This window comes from Polypterus senegalus, chromosome 14 (genome assembly GCF_016835505.1).
Source record: "Polypterus senegalus isolate Bchr_013 chromosome 14, ASM1683550v1, whole genome shotgun sequence".
NCBI classification, from domain to species: domain Eukaryota; kingdom Metazoa; phylum Chordata; class Cladistia; order Polypteriformes; family Polypteridae; genus Polypterus; species Polypterus senegalus.
In genome coordinates, this window is record NC_053167.1 from 39,769,322 (window position 1) to 39,787,629 (window position 18,308).

At 36.7% G+C, this 18,308-nt stretch overlaps 1 protein-coding gene across 1 annotated transcript in view; it reads left to right on the top strand.

Moving 5' to 3' along the window:
* The window catches only part of LOC120514797 (cadherin-22-like), a 1,212,176-nt gene that overhangs the window by 789,175 nt on the left and 404,693 nt on the right, over window positions 1-18,308 (top strand). The gene's annotated exons all lie outside the window — the stretch shown is intronic.

Sequence of the window (18,308 nt, forward strand, 5' to 3'; positions counted from 1 at the left end):
GATCTGTATTTCCAACCACCCTAGGTCATGCTGGAGTCTCCATTCCTCGGGTGTGAAATCCTAGGAGTGTTTTGGAGTTTGTAATTAAGTTATAGAGACATCTAAAGTTCTCAGTCTCTTTTTCAGAGTTCTCAGCTCTGCTATAATACTCTTTATAGCCTTTCATGTGTCAGAGAACATTAATACATGCTGTTAGTAAGTTAATACTGTGAAATAATCAGACTTGACACACAAAAAAGGTTTGGGCAGCCACCCAAATATTTGAGCTTTGACTGCAAAAGTGCAAAATAAGCTGTACAGTTGTGTACAGATTGAGTCCAAAACAGAACTGATTAACTGAAGGTAGTTGGCAAGGTTTTAAGATTGGTCAGGGAAAGTGACATCATCAAGATGGGAACCAGAAGTGACGTTATTGATGCATAGCCCAGAAGTATCGTCATTCAGACAGTGACGTCGCTGGTAGCATTCGGGATTTCCTGTGTTGGATCTGCAGAGATAATAGAGAGAGGATTAATGCACTCTGATTGCCCCTGGCCTGGCGTGGAATTACTTCTTTCTAGCCCTTTAGCTGCCTCCCATGTGCACGTGTGTGACAACACTAATTTAGTATCATTGTATTATTATTTTAAGGTGTGTCACATTGCCATTTTGTAGCTTCAGCATTTTGTGATTATTCTGCTAAGATGCACTGCACTGTTGCTAAGGATTGCAACCCAGAAGGCACTATGCACCATGTCATGGATACTTTGGTCTATAACCCAGTACCACGTTCAGCGCAATGTCTGAGATTCCGGATCCAACAGTAAAGCAACTTCAATTTTGTTTCAACATTCTTTTGTTTTGTTTCAAAACCTGTTACAGTCTCGTGTTGAGATTTTCATTGTTTTATGCCCTCTAATTCTTGAACAGTTTAGAGTCAATGGTGGCAGCTCAGTTTCTCAATCAGATTCCAGTGGCACCATGCCCTCTGGCTCTTGACATCTGGAAATGATCCTTTTGGCATTAATCATGATTGTACTCTTCAGTTTTGGCTGTAGCTTTTCTGATTTAAGGATTCAACCCTCAAACAACTTCAGTGTATGCATTCATAGTATTAAAGGTCATTTGGTTTTGGACTCATATCTATTCCCATCTTGACATCATTAACAGTTTTGTTTTTAATTTTGGTGTCAACACTCGTTTTGATTTTCAACTCACGGCAGTTCATGTTTCAACTCCATGTTTAGGTTTGTCTGGAATTTTTGTGGCAGCACCCCTTCTAGTTGTTGACTTCCTGCAATTCTTGCTTTGACATTTATCACAGTTTTCTACTTTAGTTTTGGCTATGGCTTCTTTGCTTTAGGGCTTCATCCTTCGAATGACTTTAGTGAGAGAACATATAGATCAGTTGGTTTTTGGCTTATAGCATGTCTTCGATTTCTGACTCGTTGGAGGTCAACATTCAGCTTCATTGTTGTTTTACTGTTTAGGTTTTGTGACAGCATGTTTTTTGGCAGCCGACTTCTGGCAGTTCACCTTATGTCCATAGTTTAGCACTTCTACTTTGAAAAAAAGTTCTCCGACTTTTCGATATTATTCTGTATTACAGTTTCCAAAACGAAAGTTCATGTCACAGTCTGGCTACCCTGCCCCTGTGGGTGGTGACTTTCCCTCTTGCTAGAAGGAAATTTAGGATGGTTGCTGGAACTTAAAAAAGCAGGAGGGCATTTCTTACACTGCAGTTCAGCAGAATACCCTAGATAAACAACAAGTATAACACTATCTGCTCATTTTTCTTTTCTTTCAACCTTTACCCTTTACCAGATCACTTTTTATTTACCTCTCTGTTGGGGTATAACTCTATAACACTCTTCTTTCCATTTTGTGTCACTATGTATAAGACTTTTAGTTTGTTGCTGTGGCTGCTTAATTATGTGGTGAGGGTAGGAGGTATAAGTGATTTCTCTCAGTTATATTTGGAATGTAGGACGGGCACTGTTTAGGATGATTTTTTTTTATTTTAGTATTATCATAGTTATTACTGCATTTATTTTGAAATTTTATCAATTGATCAGAAAAAACACTTTCAATGACATGGGTCATTAAAAACAGATTCTATTATTTATAAGAAGGCAAAGTAAATAAAAAAAGTTGTTTCTGAATGTACAGTATCACAAAAAATATCAAAATTAATTAGTCAGCGGCACATATAAAAAGGTAGTATTTGAATTTAAATGGCTCCGAAATTATTTAACACTGTTGCATCCATAGTTTTACAAACGGATGTTCTCCTTTCTCCCAAAAGTACAAACTCCTTGGTATAAAGAGTACCTTTTAATAGACTTTCTATTGTCAGTCTGCAGCACAACCGCTGAAGGTTATCACTAAACATTAAACAATTCATGGCTGAGCCTTTTGTTTGAGTCTGTTTCATCTTGCCAAGATGATAAATCACCCTCTTACGCCACGAGATAGGACTCCACTGTGAACTGCAAGCCGCTTGCCTGAGTGCAGGTCAGGTGGAGGATGATCACTGTCATTTTCTTGCCTTTTAATCTCAAAACCTCTCTAAACTGTCTGTGTGTGAATGGTGCCATAGTGGGCATCTCATGTGTAATGTTAGTTTGCAAGTAAATAAATATTTATGCCGTGTAAGTGTAGTGCATGTCCTGTGTGATTTAAAACTGGGACCTCTATCGACATCTACTTACATATGCAACCTAAAGAGACTTGGTTAAAGAGAAGCGGGTTAACAGATCCTGTTGGCTTTGTAGAAATGATCTTCAGAGAGAAGGGAGTGTATTGATTCAGGGAGTTTCAGCAAGCGTAGGCAGTTTGTAACAGATAGCAATCTTATTGTCTGATTCCTTTGAGAGACACGGGTGCAGAAAAGGGCATAAAGCTTATCCTGAGACTTAACCATTTGAACAATATATATGTTGTACAAGTTTTATGAAATTGCTACAGAGCAGTCGTTTTGGTTTTCTACACTGTGAGAAATGGAGAAATGGCAGATACACACACACACACACACACTTTTTTGGATATGAACACTAATTTGCATGTGTATATACTGTATGGTATATTTGCCTATATCTGTAAAACACAATTTATGTTTCTTTGTTCTTTATAAAATGCTTTGTTTTTCAAGCCCAATACTTGAAAATTTGGGAGACATAAATCAGATTTTTGACATATAATTCAAGCCTTGATTTAGGGCAGAGAGAGCTCCTGGTCAAAGTGAATGGCAAGAAATAGTACAGTGTGATCCTTGCCTGTACCTCTTTTTCTAATATGTACATTTTGAGACTATATTTCCTGCATAATGGTTGTTCATTGTACCTCCTGATTCTAAGCACTTTGAAGACTGCTTGGATGTCACTTATGTTTATCTTGCAGATTGCATAGCATTTGATTACATTCACTGTCCATTGTTGGTGCATTGTTCAACATTAATATAAGTCACTACCTACTGAGGATATGAGTAATCTCATATAAGTAGTCTAAGTAACATACACCTAATGTGCCATTTTAGAACTTTGAGCTTCCAGGTCACCACTGACTTCATTCACTGGCCATTATTTCTTATAAATTTCTTCAGTTCTCATAGTAATTTGATAAAGAATGAATTTTGAATTTCCACTATGGTATTGATAAATCTAATCTAATCTAATCTAATTTAATATAAGAAAGCCCTATTTGTTGTATAGTGCCTTTCATATCTATCTATCTATTTTCCGATTGATCGTTAGATAGATAGATAGATAGATAGATAGATAGATAGATAGATAGATAGATAGATAGATAGATAGATAGACAGACAACTCTTACCTCAAGGCAGGATGTATCCATCATATATAGTGTGATACAGTAAATAGTGCTGTAAATAGTTCATGGCTCCAGCGCCCTTTGTTCAAATCCCATGTGTGATTGTTATTCATGTCAAGTTTGCCCATTGTCTGTATGGTTTTCCTCCTAGCATTGTATCTATCTATCTATCTATCTATCTATCTATCTATCTATCTATCTATCTATCTATCTATTTTTATAAGAAAACGTTGCAATAAATATGATACTGAACAATTCAACAAATTATAGGTAATATAATATTTCATATAAAATTTCAATGAAAGTTGAACACCATTTCTAACCCATCAAAAGAATGTCATGAAACTTTGTAGCGTTAACAATTAAATTATGTAGTTGTCAGGATTAGCACAGGATCAGCATGCTTAATTAAGGACAATATTAACAAATTCTTGATAAATTTTATAGATGCTTAGCACATGTCCTTGGAGTGAACATTTGATTTTTTTTCTTCTCTATATAAATAAAATCTTAAATTGTTTGAACGTCTGTTTGTGTATTTGTTTGTTTACTTGTTTATTTGTTCATTAATCATGTAAAAATCGCTACACTGATTTTACTGGAACTTTGTGTGTTGCCATTGGTCCAATTTAAAATGTAAGCCATATGTTGTATTGTAGAGAAGGGGAACACAAATGCAAGTGTTGAGAACAAGAACACAATTTCCATCAGGCAGCGGGACTGTGCTGGGGCTAATGGAAGGGTGCCTTCAGTGTGCACAAAGTTTTGTAGGCCAAATTCCTGTTTCATCAAAGGCATCAGCTCTTTTTTTTTTAACCAATTTAAATCACAATTTCATTACTTCACTGGATTACAGTTTTTGTTGTTTTGTCTCATCTTGAGGTGTGTTTAGCCATGTTAAATTTCCAAAAACAGTTTTTCCCTACTTATTTATAACTGTGCCACGTCACATACTTCAGCTAGTCTTAAATAAAATAGGACATCCTTTTTACACCTTTTCCAGTTCAATAAGGCAAAACATGTGTGCCTTTGAAAATACGGTATATCACAACAGGTTTTTCATGACACAATCTTACAGTGTAACTGAACTGATAGTAATTATTTTGATTAGTATCAATACTGATTAGTTGTAGGTGTATACAGCAAATCATATAAAGCTTCCTCGTATATGTTTTCAGTGTTTCCAAAGGGTTCCTACGCCAGGGCAGCATTAGTAATAACAAAACATCTGTTTGTGTTACGGCAAATGTAATAAATTCTTACCCCAATAATAATAATAATAATAAATTTTATTTATATAGCGCCTTTCCCATGCTCAAGGCGTTTGGACAATAAATGTCCATCAATTTTGAAAAGTTAAAATATTGGAAGAAAGAAAGAAATTAAGAACAGATAATTGAATAAGTGAGATGAATAAAATATACAAAAAATGCCCAGCAAAAGTAAAGTACACTCGTACACATCACATAAACTAATTACAAATTTTTTTCCTCTCTGTTATCCTATAATTTTTAGTAGACTGAATTCTCAAGAAGTTATGTTTGTAAAAAGTCCTAAACCTTGCCCTTTCTCACACTGATGCACAGATGTATGCTGCGCATGAACTCACCAAATAAAGGCAAAGCACTTTGACTGCCGACTTTGAGCTCCAGCACTTGCTGGGAACATCTGTATGGGAACAGTTTGGATGAACTAACTATTTCATGCTGGCTGTGGCCTATTTAAGAAAGCTGTAATAGGTCACCTGGATGAAACTCCAGATGTGTCTTCTTCCTGGCCTCCAAAATCAGAGAGCAAGTGTTGTCAAATGGCTTTGATTTAAACGATTATTGTGGTTCAGTGCATCACAATCATGCATCAGGCATGCCGTTACATCAGTTTCAGTTGCTTCAAAAATCAGGATAGTTTTCTGTCAGCTTCTGGTAATAGCAAAAAATTTGAAGTGATACACAAAACGGTTCAGTATGTTTTGAATAATTTAAAATACATCAATTAACATGTAAGCCTATGGATTTTTGGCTTCCGTGGCAAATACGATATATAAAATACAAACATATGTAAAATGTTGCATCCTCATACTATTGCATTCTATTGAAATAATCCTATTTAATAAATACCACCACAGACCTTTTACTTTTTGTGTGTTTCAGGAATTTATATGTCATGTTCTTACTGCACATGGTTAAGCAGACATTTCATAAATGTTTTCTGAGCAACCCTTTTCCTGGTGATAACCTTGCACACTTGGCAGGCATGTGAAGAGAGTTGTCACTAGTAATTGCACTTACAGCAGCTGCTTTAGAAGAAAGGCCTTTGAAATGTCACAATGAGACTTCTGTAACCTTCCAGTCTGCTCAACATCCGCGCGATAGTCCAGTAAGGTGGGGTTTCCAAACCACACAAGGAAGTTCAAATAAAAGACACTCTTCATTCAGCTTTTGAAACACTTATGTTTAGTTTCTACAGTTTTGTAAGTTCCTAAGTTGTGCAATAAATACAAACACTGTTTTGACAGTATTTTAAAATAAGTGTGAGCCCTCAATAGAAATATACCTTATTATTCATATGTGTGGTCAGATACTTAACTCGTTTGTCTTCCTTAACTAAGACATCATGTTATAATTGTACTGCATGTATGTTATTTTTAAAGTGCTGATGTCATTTTTAAACCACAATTTTTCAAATTATATTCATGGCTCTATGTTTTGTGCAGCAGTTCTACAATATGATTTAGTTAATAATAATAATAATAATAATAATAGAAATGATGATTTATTTGCAGACACTTTCAAAAAATAAACATACAAAATGAAAACCTTCCTATAAATATCTCTTCTAATAATAAAACTATCCTTATTGTTGTTTTTGTTAGTAATAGTAAGTGCATTAAGACTAATTATAGTGTCGTTGTTATTAGTAATAGAAGTAGCAGTAGCATCATTATCATTCATATTTTTATTAGTAGTATTTTGATTCATTGTTTCTATTTTCCAGTTATCTTTACTCAAGGTGACTTAAAAATATACACTCATTCAAACATTTTCTGCAAAAAAGAATAACAATACAACTTAGTAGCAGCATCATTACTGTTGGAGACCATCAGAAGAAGCTTCAGATGCTGCAGGAAGTGGTGTGGTGAGGCAATGGGGGGGTTGGACTTTACACTGTGGTCTGTTCATGGATCGCAATGCCCCAGTGCTGTAAATATAGTGCCCTCATTTAGATGGGACATAAAACCAAAGTCCTGACCCTGTGTGGTTGTTAAAGATCCCTGGACGTCTTTCAAAAAGAGTGTCATTTATCCCAATGTCCTGGCTAAATTGCCCACCACTGCTTTGTTCATTCTGTCCTTCTAATCATCCCCTGTCTCTGATTGACTATCTTTCTCTCACCCCTTCCCCACCTTACAGGTAATGTATGGTGAGCAAACTGGTGCAAAAATGGCTGTGGATGCTACACATTAGTAGTGCTTGAAGTAGTTCCCCGCTGTCTATGTAAATGTGCTCTCAGTAAGGAGAAAAGCACTATATAAATTAAATTAACTATTATTATTAGTAGTAGTAACAGTATCATTCAGTATCTATCATTACAATATTATCTCATCTCATCTTCTCAAACCACAAACTACCAGCCCAGACTTCCCTGTCCCAAGCTACAGATGCCAGCTCATCCTAGGGAATCCCAAGGTAGCTATTGTGTCCAAGGTCTACTGCAGGGTCTCCACCCATGTAGAAAACATCCATACAAGATGACAAAACCACCTTAACTGGCTTCACTCAATCCAGAGGGACAGTGACCTGAATTGCTGAGCGTGTCACCCTATTATGAAGTGTCTGCCCAGCTGTCCTGCAAAGAAAACCTAATTTCTGACACTTCTGCTTGCAGTCTCAGTATTTTGCTCATGACCATGGGTGAGGGCAAGGATGTAGCTCAATGCAAAATGCAAGCTTTGCTTTTAGATCCCACTCCTTCTTTACCACCACTGACAGGTTCAATGCCTGCAGAAAAAGCTTCTTCTGCTCCAGTCCTTTGGTCGTCTCGTGATTCTTTGTTCCATCACTTGTGAACAAGATCCCAAGATACCTGAACTCCTCCTCTAAGGCCAGTTTCACCTTCCTCACCTGAAGAGAAGAATCCACTCCTTTTTTTGAAAGAACCATGACCTCAGACTTTAAGGTGCTGATACTGATCCTTGCTGCTTCACACTTGGCATGAATCACTTCAGCTTGTGCTGAAGGTCACAGTCAGATGACACAAAGCAGATAAACATCTGCATAAAGGAACAATGCTACCACTAACCTCCCTAACTGGACACTGTCACATCCTGATCTGTGCTTTGCTGTCTTGCTAAACAAATTTCACAAATAGAAGCAGTGACAAAGCAGTGTTCTGGTGGAGTCTAATACCCACAGTGAATGAAATATTATTATTATATTTATTTGTACTTGTGTTTGTCCACAGCTCAAAGGTCTTCACTTGTTTTAGTGAAATTCAAAATGAAAACAATTCACATAAAATTAAGAGAAATATAATGTAGTGATAGTGATAATATACACAAATTAAAAGGAAAATTCTTATTTATAATCTTTCTGTTTAACGTTTACATGCCTTGGTGATGTTTCTTTAAGTTCCCATCACATATGTACAGGAAACTGTATGCAGTTGTATCTTTCTATTTCCTAGCAAATCTAACAGTCCATGTTTCTATCTGACAAAAATTTTCTTATCACATTACAAATGAGGTGGAGCAATAAGGATATTCCATTACATGTTAGCTTTAGAGGATAAAATACATTTCCATTATCTATGTAGTGATGTGACATTTATACTAGATTCAAATTAAGGAAACACTTAGGCAAATGTGCATTATTATTACTTCTTCTACAGTACTACTGCTACTATTAGTAATTCAGTAAAATCATTTTTTCAATTATTTTTCAATATCATGCAACTAAAATTGCTTTCATAGACAGCAGATTCCAATTCAAGTGATATGGTGATTCATGTGATACTGCTAGAAGTCGTTGGATGTGGAGGGTCAGTGACTAATTGTAGTTTAAAATGCTTAAACATAAACTACTCGATGGAGATTAAAAATCTGTACAGACGTATCAAGATAAAATTGTTGAACGCATCCAAACTTGATAAATAGCAGTTTATTATGGATCTTTGATGGTAAATTACAGTGTCAGAGTAGATAGTATAGCTGTGTGGTTGCTTTTAGTGTAACTGAAACCCCGACCCTGACCACCATCCCGACTCCACCCTATTTCATGTCTGGAGTGGAGTATATTTGCTTCAGTACATCACTGCATATGTTATTTTTTTCTCCAGCCGTCTGGAGTTTTTTTTTTTGTTTGTTTTTTCTGTCCCCCCTGGCCATTGGACCTTACTCTTATTCGATGTTAATTAATGTTGATTTATTTTGTTTTCTTATTGTGTCTTTTATTTTTCTATTCTTTATTATGTAAAGCACTTTGAGCTACTGTTTGTATGAAAATGTGCTATATAAATAAATGTTGTTGTTGTTGTTTTACTGTTTTGCCTGACAAAAAGAAAAAAATACATAGGTTGAAGTAACCTCTGTTAAGGTTAACCTGAAACAATAAACCAATTTGTAGTCGGAATCACACAGAATGTTCTCCTGCCATTGTTTTTTAGTGTTATATTTTGAAATTTTCAAAAATGTGTACAGCACACTGTAGTAAAGATGCCTCAACAAAAATAAACTATTGTAACAAATTTCATTGTAGAATCAGTGTACCAGATTTCAGCAAAATTGGCCAAATGGAGGTCGAGTTGTTTCATATGAACAGATACAGAGACAGACATGACTATTGCAGTAGGTGCTTTGTGCATTATATGCAAACGTGTGTAAAAACTGGTGGATATTCAAATATGAGTGGAAAATGCATTTACACTTTATTTTACATCTCACAGGACCTGTGTTTTGAGTCTTAATTAAATTTTAACATTCCCCTCCTGTCCATGTACCCTAGTTTAAAGGATAGCTATGATTTAGCTCTATATGTGAATTTGTGTGAGTGCACGTGTGTCCCACAATGCATTTATAACATGTCCAGAATTGGTTTCTGACTTGCACTCTCTGCTGCTGGGTGAAACCTATTCGGAAGGTAGGATGGATCGATCTTTTTTTTTGTCTATTTGCTTTTTATTGTCATCTATTCCCAAGTTTTTTGTACTTTGGTAGGCTCTTCAAGCTGCTGTAGCGGTCAGTGACTGAATAGGCGAGATGCCAGTGTGGACAGAAGTGGGAATTTGAATCAATTGTTTTTATAATGTTTTTTCACAGTGTACATTAGAATACACTTCAAAGTAACAAGATGAAGTACAATAAAAAGAAAATTAAAATATACAAGCATTCACAAAGTACTCAGACTCTTTGACTTTTTACACATTGTTCTATACTGCAGCCTTATGCAAAAATCATTTAAATTCATTTTTTCCTCATCAAGCAAACACTGAATACCTCAGAAAGACAAAGTGAAAACAACATTTTAAAAATATTTGTAAATTTATTAAAAATGAAAAACTGAAGTACCACTATGACACAAGTGCTCAGACCTTTTACTCAGTACTTTGTTGAAATCCTCTTGGAAGAGATTCCAGCCTAGACCCTTACTGGGTCAGAACTAACCAGCTTGGCACATCAGGATTTGGAGATTTTCTGCTATTCTTCTCTTCAAATCCTCTGAAACTCTGTCAGGTTGGATGGAGATTGTATGTGGACAGCTTTTCTCAGATCTCTCCTGGAATGGTCAATTAAATTTAGGTCTGGGCTTTGAATGGACAACTCAAGGACAGCTCCAGAACTGCCACTCCCATCTTGTGTTTGGTTTGTCATAAGGATCGTTGTTCTATTTGAAGGTGAACCTTCAACCCAGTCTGAGGTCCAGAGCACCCTGAAGCAGGTTTTCAATAATTAAATATTTATATTTTGTTGCAATCGACTTTCCCTCAGCAATGTCTAATCTCCCAGTCCCTGCTACTGAAAAACAACACCACAACATGATATGCCACCACCATGCTTCACTGTTGGAATATTGGTATTGCCTGGATGATGATGGGTGCCTTGTTTCCTCCACACTTTGTGCTTACAACTACAGTGAAACAGTTCAGTCTTAGTTTCATCAAGTCAGAGAATCTTATTTCTCAGTCCTTTAGGTGTCTTTATGCAAACTTCAAGCAGGCTTTCATATGTCATCTGGCAACTCTGCTATGAAGCCCAGCGTGTGGGTGTGTGACAGCAATGGCTGACCTTCTAGAAGCTTCTCCCATCTCCGCATATATTCTCTGGAGCTCAGCCAGAGTGATCATTAGATTCTCGTTCAACTCTCTTACTAAGGTGATTGCGCACTGATTGTTCAGTTTGGCTGGGTGGACAGCTCTAACAAGACTTCTACCATTTAAGAACTATAGAGACCACTGTGCTGTTCGGAACCTTCAATATTGCAGATTTTTTATAGCCTCCTCCAGATCTGTGCCTCGATATAATTTTGTCTCTATGTCCTATAGGGCAATTCCTCCAACCTTATGGTTTGGATTTTGCTCAGATACACACTGTGAACTTTGGCATCTTCTATAGAAAGTAGTGCACCTTTCTTAATGCTCTGCCATCAATTGAACTGATCACAAGTGGATCTAAAAAAGGTGTAAAAACATCTCAATGATGACCATAAAATGAAAGGCAAATTTCATATCAAAGGAACCCCTGTGACCCTGTAGTTAGGATATGGCAGGTTGGATAATGGATGGATTGATGAATACTCGATATGATATTTCACTTTTTTATTCTTAATACATTTGCAAAAAAATCCAAAAAATCCTGTATTTGCTTTGTCATTAGATATAGTTTGATCAGAGAATAATGAATTGAAATGATTTTAGCTTAGGGCTGCAACATAACAGAATGTGAAAAAAGTGAAGGGTTCTTGATACTTTCTAATGGCACAATACTTTTTAATTTACCTTTCATTATACTTCATCTTGTTGCTTTGAAATGTATTCTTATGTGCTCTGTGATAAACATCATAAAAAGATTGATTAAAATGCTCACTTCTGTCCATGCTGAAAATTCACCTGTTCAGTCACCGACCACTGCACTGTAACGTTTGACTTCGGAGTGGGCCAGTTTTAAAGAGCGGGTAGGCTGATTCACAATTCTCTAAATATAAAGATGAAGCTGACACCCCTCACTGAAGCCCATGTCACAGCCCATGTTTTTTGTTTTGTTTTAATTTTTGCTGATGCAAGAGCCTTAATGTTGAAGAGCCAGCAGCAAGAAATCCACATGTAGAATAAAGCTGCCATGCCTCCTTGTGGCCAACAAGGTGTTTTTGTTCATGGGTAGCCAAAAAAGAAAAATGATTTCAGAAGTCCAGAAATTTTACACTTGTTCATTTAATTAAATATTTAAGGTAACTAATTAAATAAGAGCTTACTTTGAAAGAAAGCCAGCATGGATGGTGACCCTCTAGGACTGGCATGGAGCCACACTGACATTCTAATGTACTGGAATAAATTAGGATGTGCAAATAAACACTGCAGTCGAAAAACAAAAAAAAATCCACACTAAAGGGATATGTATGAAAGCATACCTATCAGGATTTGGCAGGCTGTACACTGTTGGACATGCAAGGCTACTCTTGAAAAGACAAATTCACAAGCTCTTTCTTTGTGAAGCTTTTACAGTTCCTTTGTGTCACACAAATAAACACACACACACCATGCAATTCATTTGTAATAACCTGGCAGACTCTCCAGGTGTAAATATGTGTGGGATATTATGCAGGATTGATGCAGTGAGCACCGAGGGTTTGCATTGTTCAAAAGGAACGAACGCACTTACCGACTGAACCGATGCCAGCCAGCTTTGTACTGTTTTTCTCTGCAGCCTACACTGCTCCTCGCTTGATAAGACGAGAGTGCCATTTCTTAAACTGGATGCTGAAATGCGGTGCTAAATAGAACAACTTAATGTGGGGAACACACATTTTAGTTTGCTTTAAAGAGTAATCTGTGATTTTCATTTGACTATTCATGTGTCACCGGGCAGTTTTGTAACAGGAATGAACTGAAGTATTCAGACCCCACGAAAGCAGTTTATGCCCTGCATGTTCAAATAATACACTTAAAAATATTCAGCCATCATTTCATACAACATGAAAGCCATTTAATTCAATTGAGGAACACCAAGGACTTGATCCTATCCCAGCAGCACTGGCCGGAAACAGCCCTGGACAAGTCTGTCACATGGCCTACTCACACTCATACAGGGGTCAATTTGGAATCACCGTTTAACAATAACTGTGTGTCTTTGGGTGTGTGTCTGGGAGAAATACCAAAGCACCTAAATGAAAGGCCACACATACACTGTGAGAATTTGCAAATTTCAGAGAAGCAATGTCTAATTCCATGATTTCAGCCCAGGACATGTGAGGTGAAAGGATTACTGACGGCACTATTGAGCCACCCATAATGTCATTTATTTCCTGTCTATGGTTCTTAACAGTAAGAACTGTACACTGAATTCAGAAAGTATTTAGACGCATTCACTTTCTTGTGTTGTAAATGGATAAATTTGCCATTATTGCCCATCCATCTACACTCAATAACCCATAATGACATCATGTTTTCAGAATGGTTTGCAAATTTATTAAAAATCAAAAAATAAAATCTTTCACTTATGTAAGTATTCAGACCCTTTGCTGTGGAACACCAAATTGTTGTCGGGGGTAACCTGTTTGCTTTAATTATGTTGAACTTGTCTACCTGTGGCCACCAGAATTGATTAGACTTAGTTCTGAGATTCACTCTCCATCAATCAGACGTTTATGTTGTAGTGACTAGACAGAAGACACTCTTAAGAAAGAGCATTTAAAGATTCTCTGGTCTGATGAGACAAAAATCGAAATTTTTGGGCAGAACTCCAAGCACTATATCCGGCAAAGACCAGGCACTGCTCAACACCTGCCCAGTACCATCCCTGCAGTGAAACATAGTGGTGGCAGCAGCAGGGACAGGTAGACAGGAAAGAATGAATGAAGACAAATACAGAGAGAGCCTTGAAGAAAACCTGCTCCACAGTGCATACGATCTCAGACTGGGGTGACGATTCACTTTTCAGCACAACACATTGATTCAAAGCAACCAGCCAAGACAATGTTGGAGTGGCTTCAGGACAAGTCTCTAAAGCCCAGACTTAATCTCCATGAACCATCTGCGGAGATCTGAAGATGGCAGTTTATGGACACTTCACATCCAATCTAATGAAGCCTGACAGGTTCTGCCAGGAAGAATGGGATAAATTGCCCAAATGCAGATGTGCTTGTAGAGACTCAAAAAGACCTGTAATTGCAGCCAAGCAGACTTCTACGACGTTCTGGATCAAGGGTCAGAAAACTGATACGAATCATCTCTGATTTTTAATAAATTTGTAGGCCTTTCTGAAACATGTTTTTGCTTTGTCATTACAAGGAATTGAGTGTAGATTGATGGGCAAAATGGCAAAATTAACTATTAAAAATTCAATCTACAACTCGGTAAAGTGTGGAGGAAGTGAAGGGGTTTGAATATTTTTTTAATCAGTTGTATTTATGGTAAGTCACATATATTTTATGTTCAGTATTTAAGTCTTTGTGAAGGTGGAGTAGATTGGAATCAGGGTGTAGTATGGAGATAGGAATTAGGTCATAAGGTTGTATTTTAACTCTTAATTTGTTAAAGCTATCTGAGCCTGAACTTGGTAAAGCTGTACAAAGATAAACTGATTTGACTTTAAACTGAATACTGGCTACCAACATTAGAAAACACTGTGCCTCTTATTTAGGTAAGGACTTACAGAAATAATTATTTCACAGAAGGAATATGGGGGATTTGGAGTAATGGAGAAGGAGTCTCTGGGCCAATAGGTGGCAGCAGAAAGATCAATTGTGCAATGCATAGCTCCTTGCTATTCATTATAATAGTTAAGTGACCTAGGAGTTGTCTGGCCATTTATTATGGATAATGGGATTAGGACAGCAGGACTACCTCTGGCCACTAGAGGAAGCTATATGAGAATGACCCCAGGGAGTTTCAGAGGGTTGCCACTCCCTGGAAGCTATCTCTATGGGGCTCATGGGAAGTATATGTTGATCAGGGCTTAAAAACGTCTTTGGGTCATAAACTCTTCCTATCAGCTCCTAATGTTTCATACTTCCTTGTTTGATTTATTTTGAAATAAATGTACCCTTCCACTGATACATTTTACCTTTTTTGGCATTGTTTGATTTTGGAGACTGATCAAGAATGTTTCTTACTGTTGCAATACTTTTAAAGGTGCCCTATAATTAGCAACGAGTGAAATGATTTGTGTTAGTTGAATATGCAGCGAAGCTTGGTGTTTTGCTTTGCAAAAAATTTGCAAAATAAATTAGCCAATAAAAGGTGTCATTTTGCTCGACTTCTCACTACGTCCATAATAGCTAAGATGGTACAACATCCTAGAACTAGCGAACATGTTTAGCTCCTATGGAGAAAAATTTTCATGCATTAATTTCCCATGTGTCTGCCTGTCATATAGTCATTTTGAAAAATAAAAAATAAATGAATACTTACTCAAGTGTGCCTATCCTCCACTAGGATAAGGTGGTGACTAGATAACAGCACAGGGGTTTGAGTGGCAACTTTCTGAGTGCTGAGTTTTCCTGAGGAGAAAACACAATAGTGTTCACGATGGTGTGTTTTGTTGTGTCTTCATTTTTTAAAAAATGTAGCAAGTCACATTTTTAATAAAACATACTGCACTCCTCTATGGCAATATACTGTAAATGAGAAACATAAATGGAATTGATTTTACAGGTGAGCTGCGTTACACATTACAAGCATTATGCAGCTGCAGAAAAGACCACAGGTAAACATGAAAGTATAAGCAAGGTTTTAGAAAGCAATATTCCTAGTTTTCCAACGAAAACAAAAAAAAAATAATTTTAGTGTTTGTTTCACCTGCCTGTGAATCAAAACTTCCCTGTTTTTCTCATCCCTACCTATAAAGCACCTAAAGGTAAAGTAACAACAGTGCATGGTGTGTTTTAGAGCCAAGGAAATGAAAATTAAAAACAGCACGTTTTGGAGTGCTAAGTAAAGATTATACCTTGAAAAAGTAATTTTGCACAGTAGTATTGCACAGTATCCTTCTAACTTTAAAAATTAGGTGAAAGAATAGAACACAAGAAAATCTGACAAATTATACTAGACCATTCAGTCTAAGATGTCCTACTATCTCATCCATTACTGTAATGCATATTTAAAAATGTTTTACAAGTTTAAGCAAAGTATTCTGTTTTTGTCTGTTTTGTGACTGAAAAGATTAATCTTGTAATATTCTAGGAAAAGCAAACTCTGTGAATAATTTGCATGGTGTCCTGATGGATGGACATATTTTACTGATCTGGGGATAAGTAAAAGCATTTCTCAGCTGCTTTTATTATTTCCTTGCCCATTCAAAATGTTTGTCTGCATTTTATTATTTTTGGTATTGTCACATTGCATGTCATGGTCATCATCTTTAATAGTACTGTCTCAGAGCTCCTGGACACTGATTTTGAATCCTGGCCTAGTGACTGCCTGTGTCGAGTTAGCATGGTCTCCCTGTTGCCAGTAAAGGTCATTCTCCAGGTCCTTCAGTTCTCGTCCAACTTGGCAAAATCTTGCAGGTTAGCTTGATGGGTGACTTTAAATTGGCCATTTGTTTGAGTTATGTGTGTGTTTGAGTACCTCCTGCAATGTAATGATGCTTCATCCTGATTTGGGTAACGCTATGCAGTCGGGTGGATGAATTGTGTGGAGTGTTGCTAATGTCATTCGATATGCTGTGGATTAGCCAAGATGTGATGTCAGAACACTACAACCATTTTGATGCAAACAGGTCATTCAGACCAGCAATCTCACCAAACTTGAGAATAATATTTAATAAGGATGCCAGCATTGCATTTTTGGTCATCTCTTTGTGAATGGAGAAGTACTTCAGAAAAATAAGAAAGAAAAGTCTATGTTTTTGAAATAATAAAGATAAGATAAAGACTTAAGATTTTTTTTTCACATTTTGAAAGAAATACAACAAAAAAATTGAACACTAGGAAGGAGGGAAAGAATGAAGTAAAATACAATGTTTAGGAAGAAAAAGAAATGGAATGAAACAAATGATTTAGCTTTAACCTGGAAAGTATGCCTAAAGATGAAGAAAGCTAATCTCTGCAAAGCTTTTTATCCCAATCAGTTAGCTTGTTTGTGTTAATTTGTGTCATTATGGAATCTTTACATGATGGTCTTTATTCCGAGTGAGTACTGTCTTCCCCGGTCCCATAAATGTTGATTTCCTAAGGTGTTTCATAGTACTGTTAGGGAGTGTTATCCCTTTTCATTCTTTTATTGCCTAAAGCACAGGTTTTTCTGGGACAGTTGCTGTTCACTTTTTTATCAGAATGTCGATTATCTACTGTCACTCAAACTGTATTGTTTTTGTTCAGACAACTCTTTTAATTAACATGGAATTGGCTGCTGAATGTGAGTTTAGATATGTGGTAGGAGCATTTCTTGGCTGAAGGAACTAGCTAGGGTCAAAGGCTGTAACTAACAGATCTCTCGGTTTCCAAATTCTGCTGCAGTCAGGAGGAGGCTTGGAGGAGGGTTTGGCAGTCAAATCTTGTTTATGACTCCGCAGGCTAAAGTAGCAAGGTGGAACAGCACTGGTTTTCCATCCATTTTGAACCACCTTCATGCCTTAGGTTGTCTGTTTTTCAGAACTGGATGTCAACAAGTATTGACGGCAACTCACTGAGCAAATCTCAGTTTTAGCCTTTAAACATTATGATAACATTAATGGAGCCTATATTGTACAGGATTGTTCTGTGCCCATGGTTTCTTTTTTGTGATTCGTATTCAAGTCATGTTTCTGTTCATGTGAAAATATGACAAAATGCCTAAGCAACTGTTGCCACAGTGCCTGAAAATGCATACATTCAGTATAATATGGGAGCATGTGTCAACCTGCAGGTTGAAAAAAATTACATTTTGAACAAATACTACCCACACAAAACAGTATTATGATAAAACCCAAGGATACAAGACAGAATTTGTATGTACCATTTTAAAAATGTAACTAGATTTAAATGAATATAGCCACTAAAAAATGTATTTCATACTCTTTACAACAAAATTTTAATACATTTAATTAAGTCAAAAACTATCATCTCTTAGCTTTACTTCCAACATGCGGTACTCTTTGTGTGGATCTCCTTTCATTTGTATTTACATATTTGCCTGATGCCTTTATCCAAGGTGACTTACAAGCATTTATGAGACAATTTGTTACATTCCTTTTTGGTTTTATAACATGTCAAATGACTTGCTCACAGTCACACAGTGTCAGTAGTAGGATTTGAACCTATAACCTCAGGGTTTGAAGTCCAAAGCCTTAGCCGATACACCACACTGTTTGT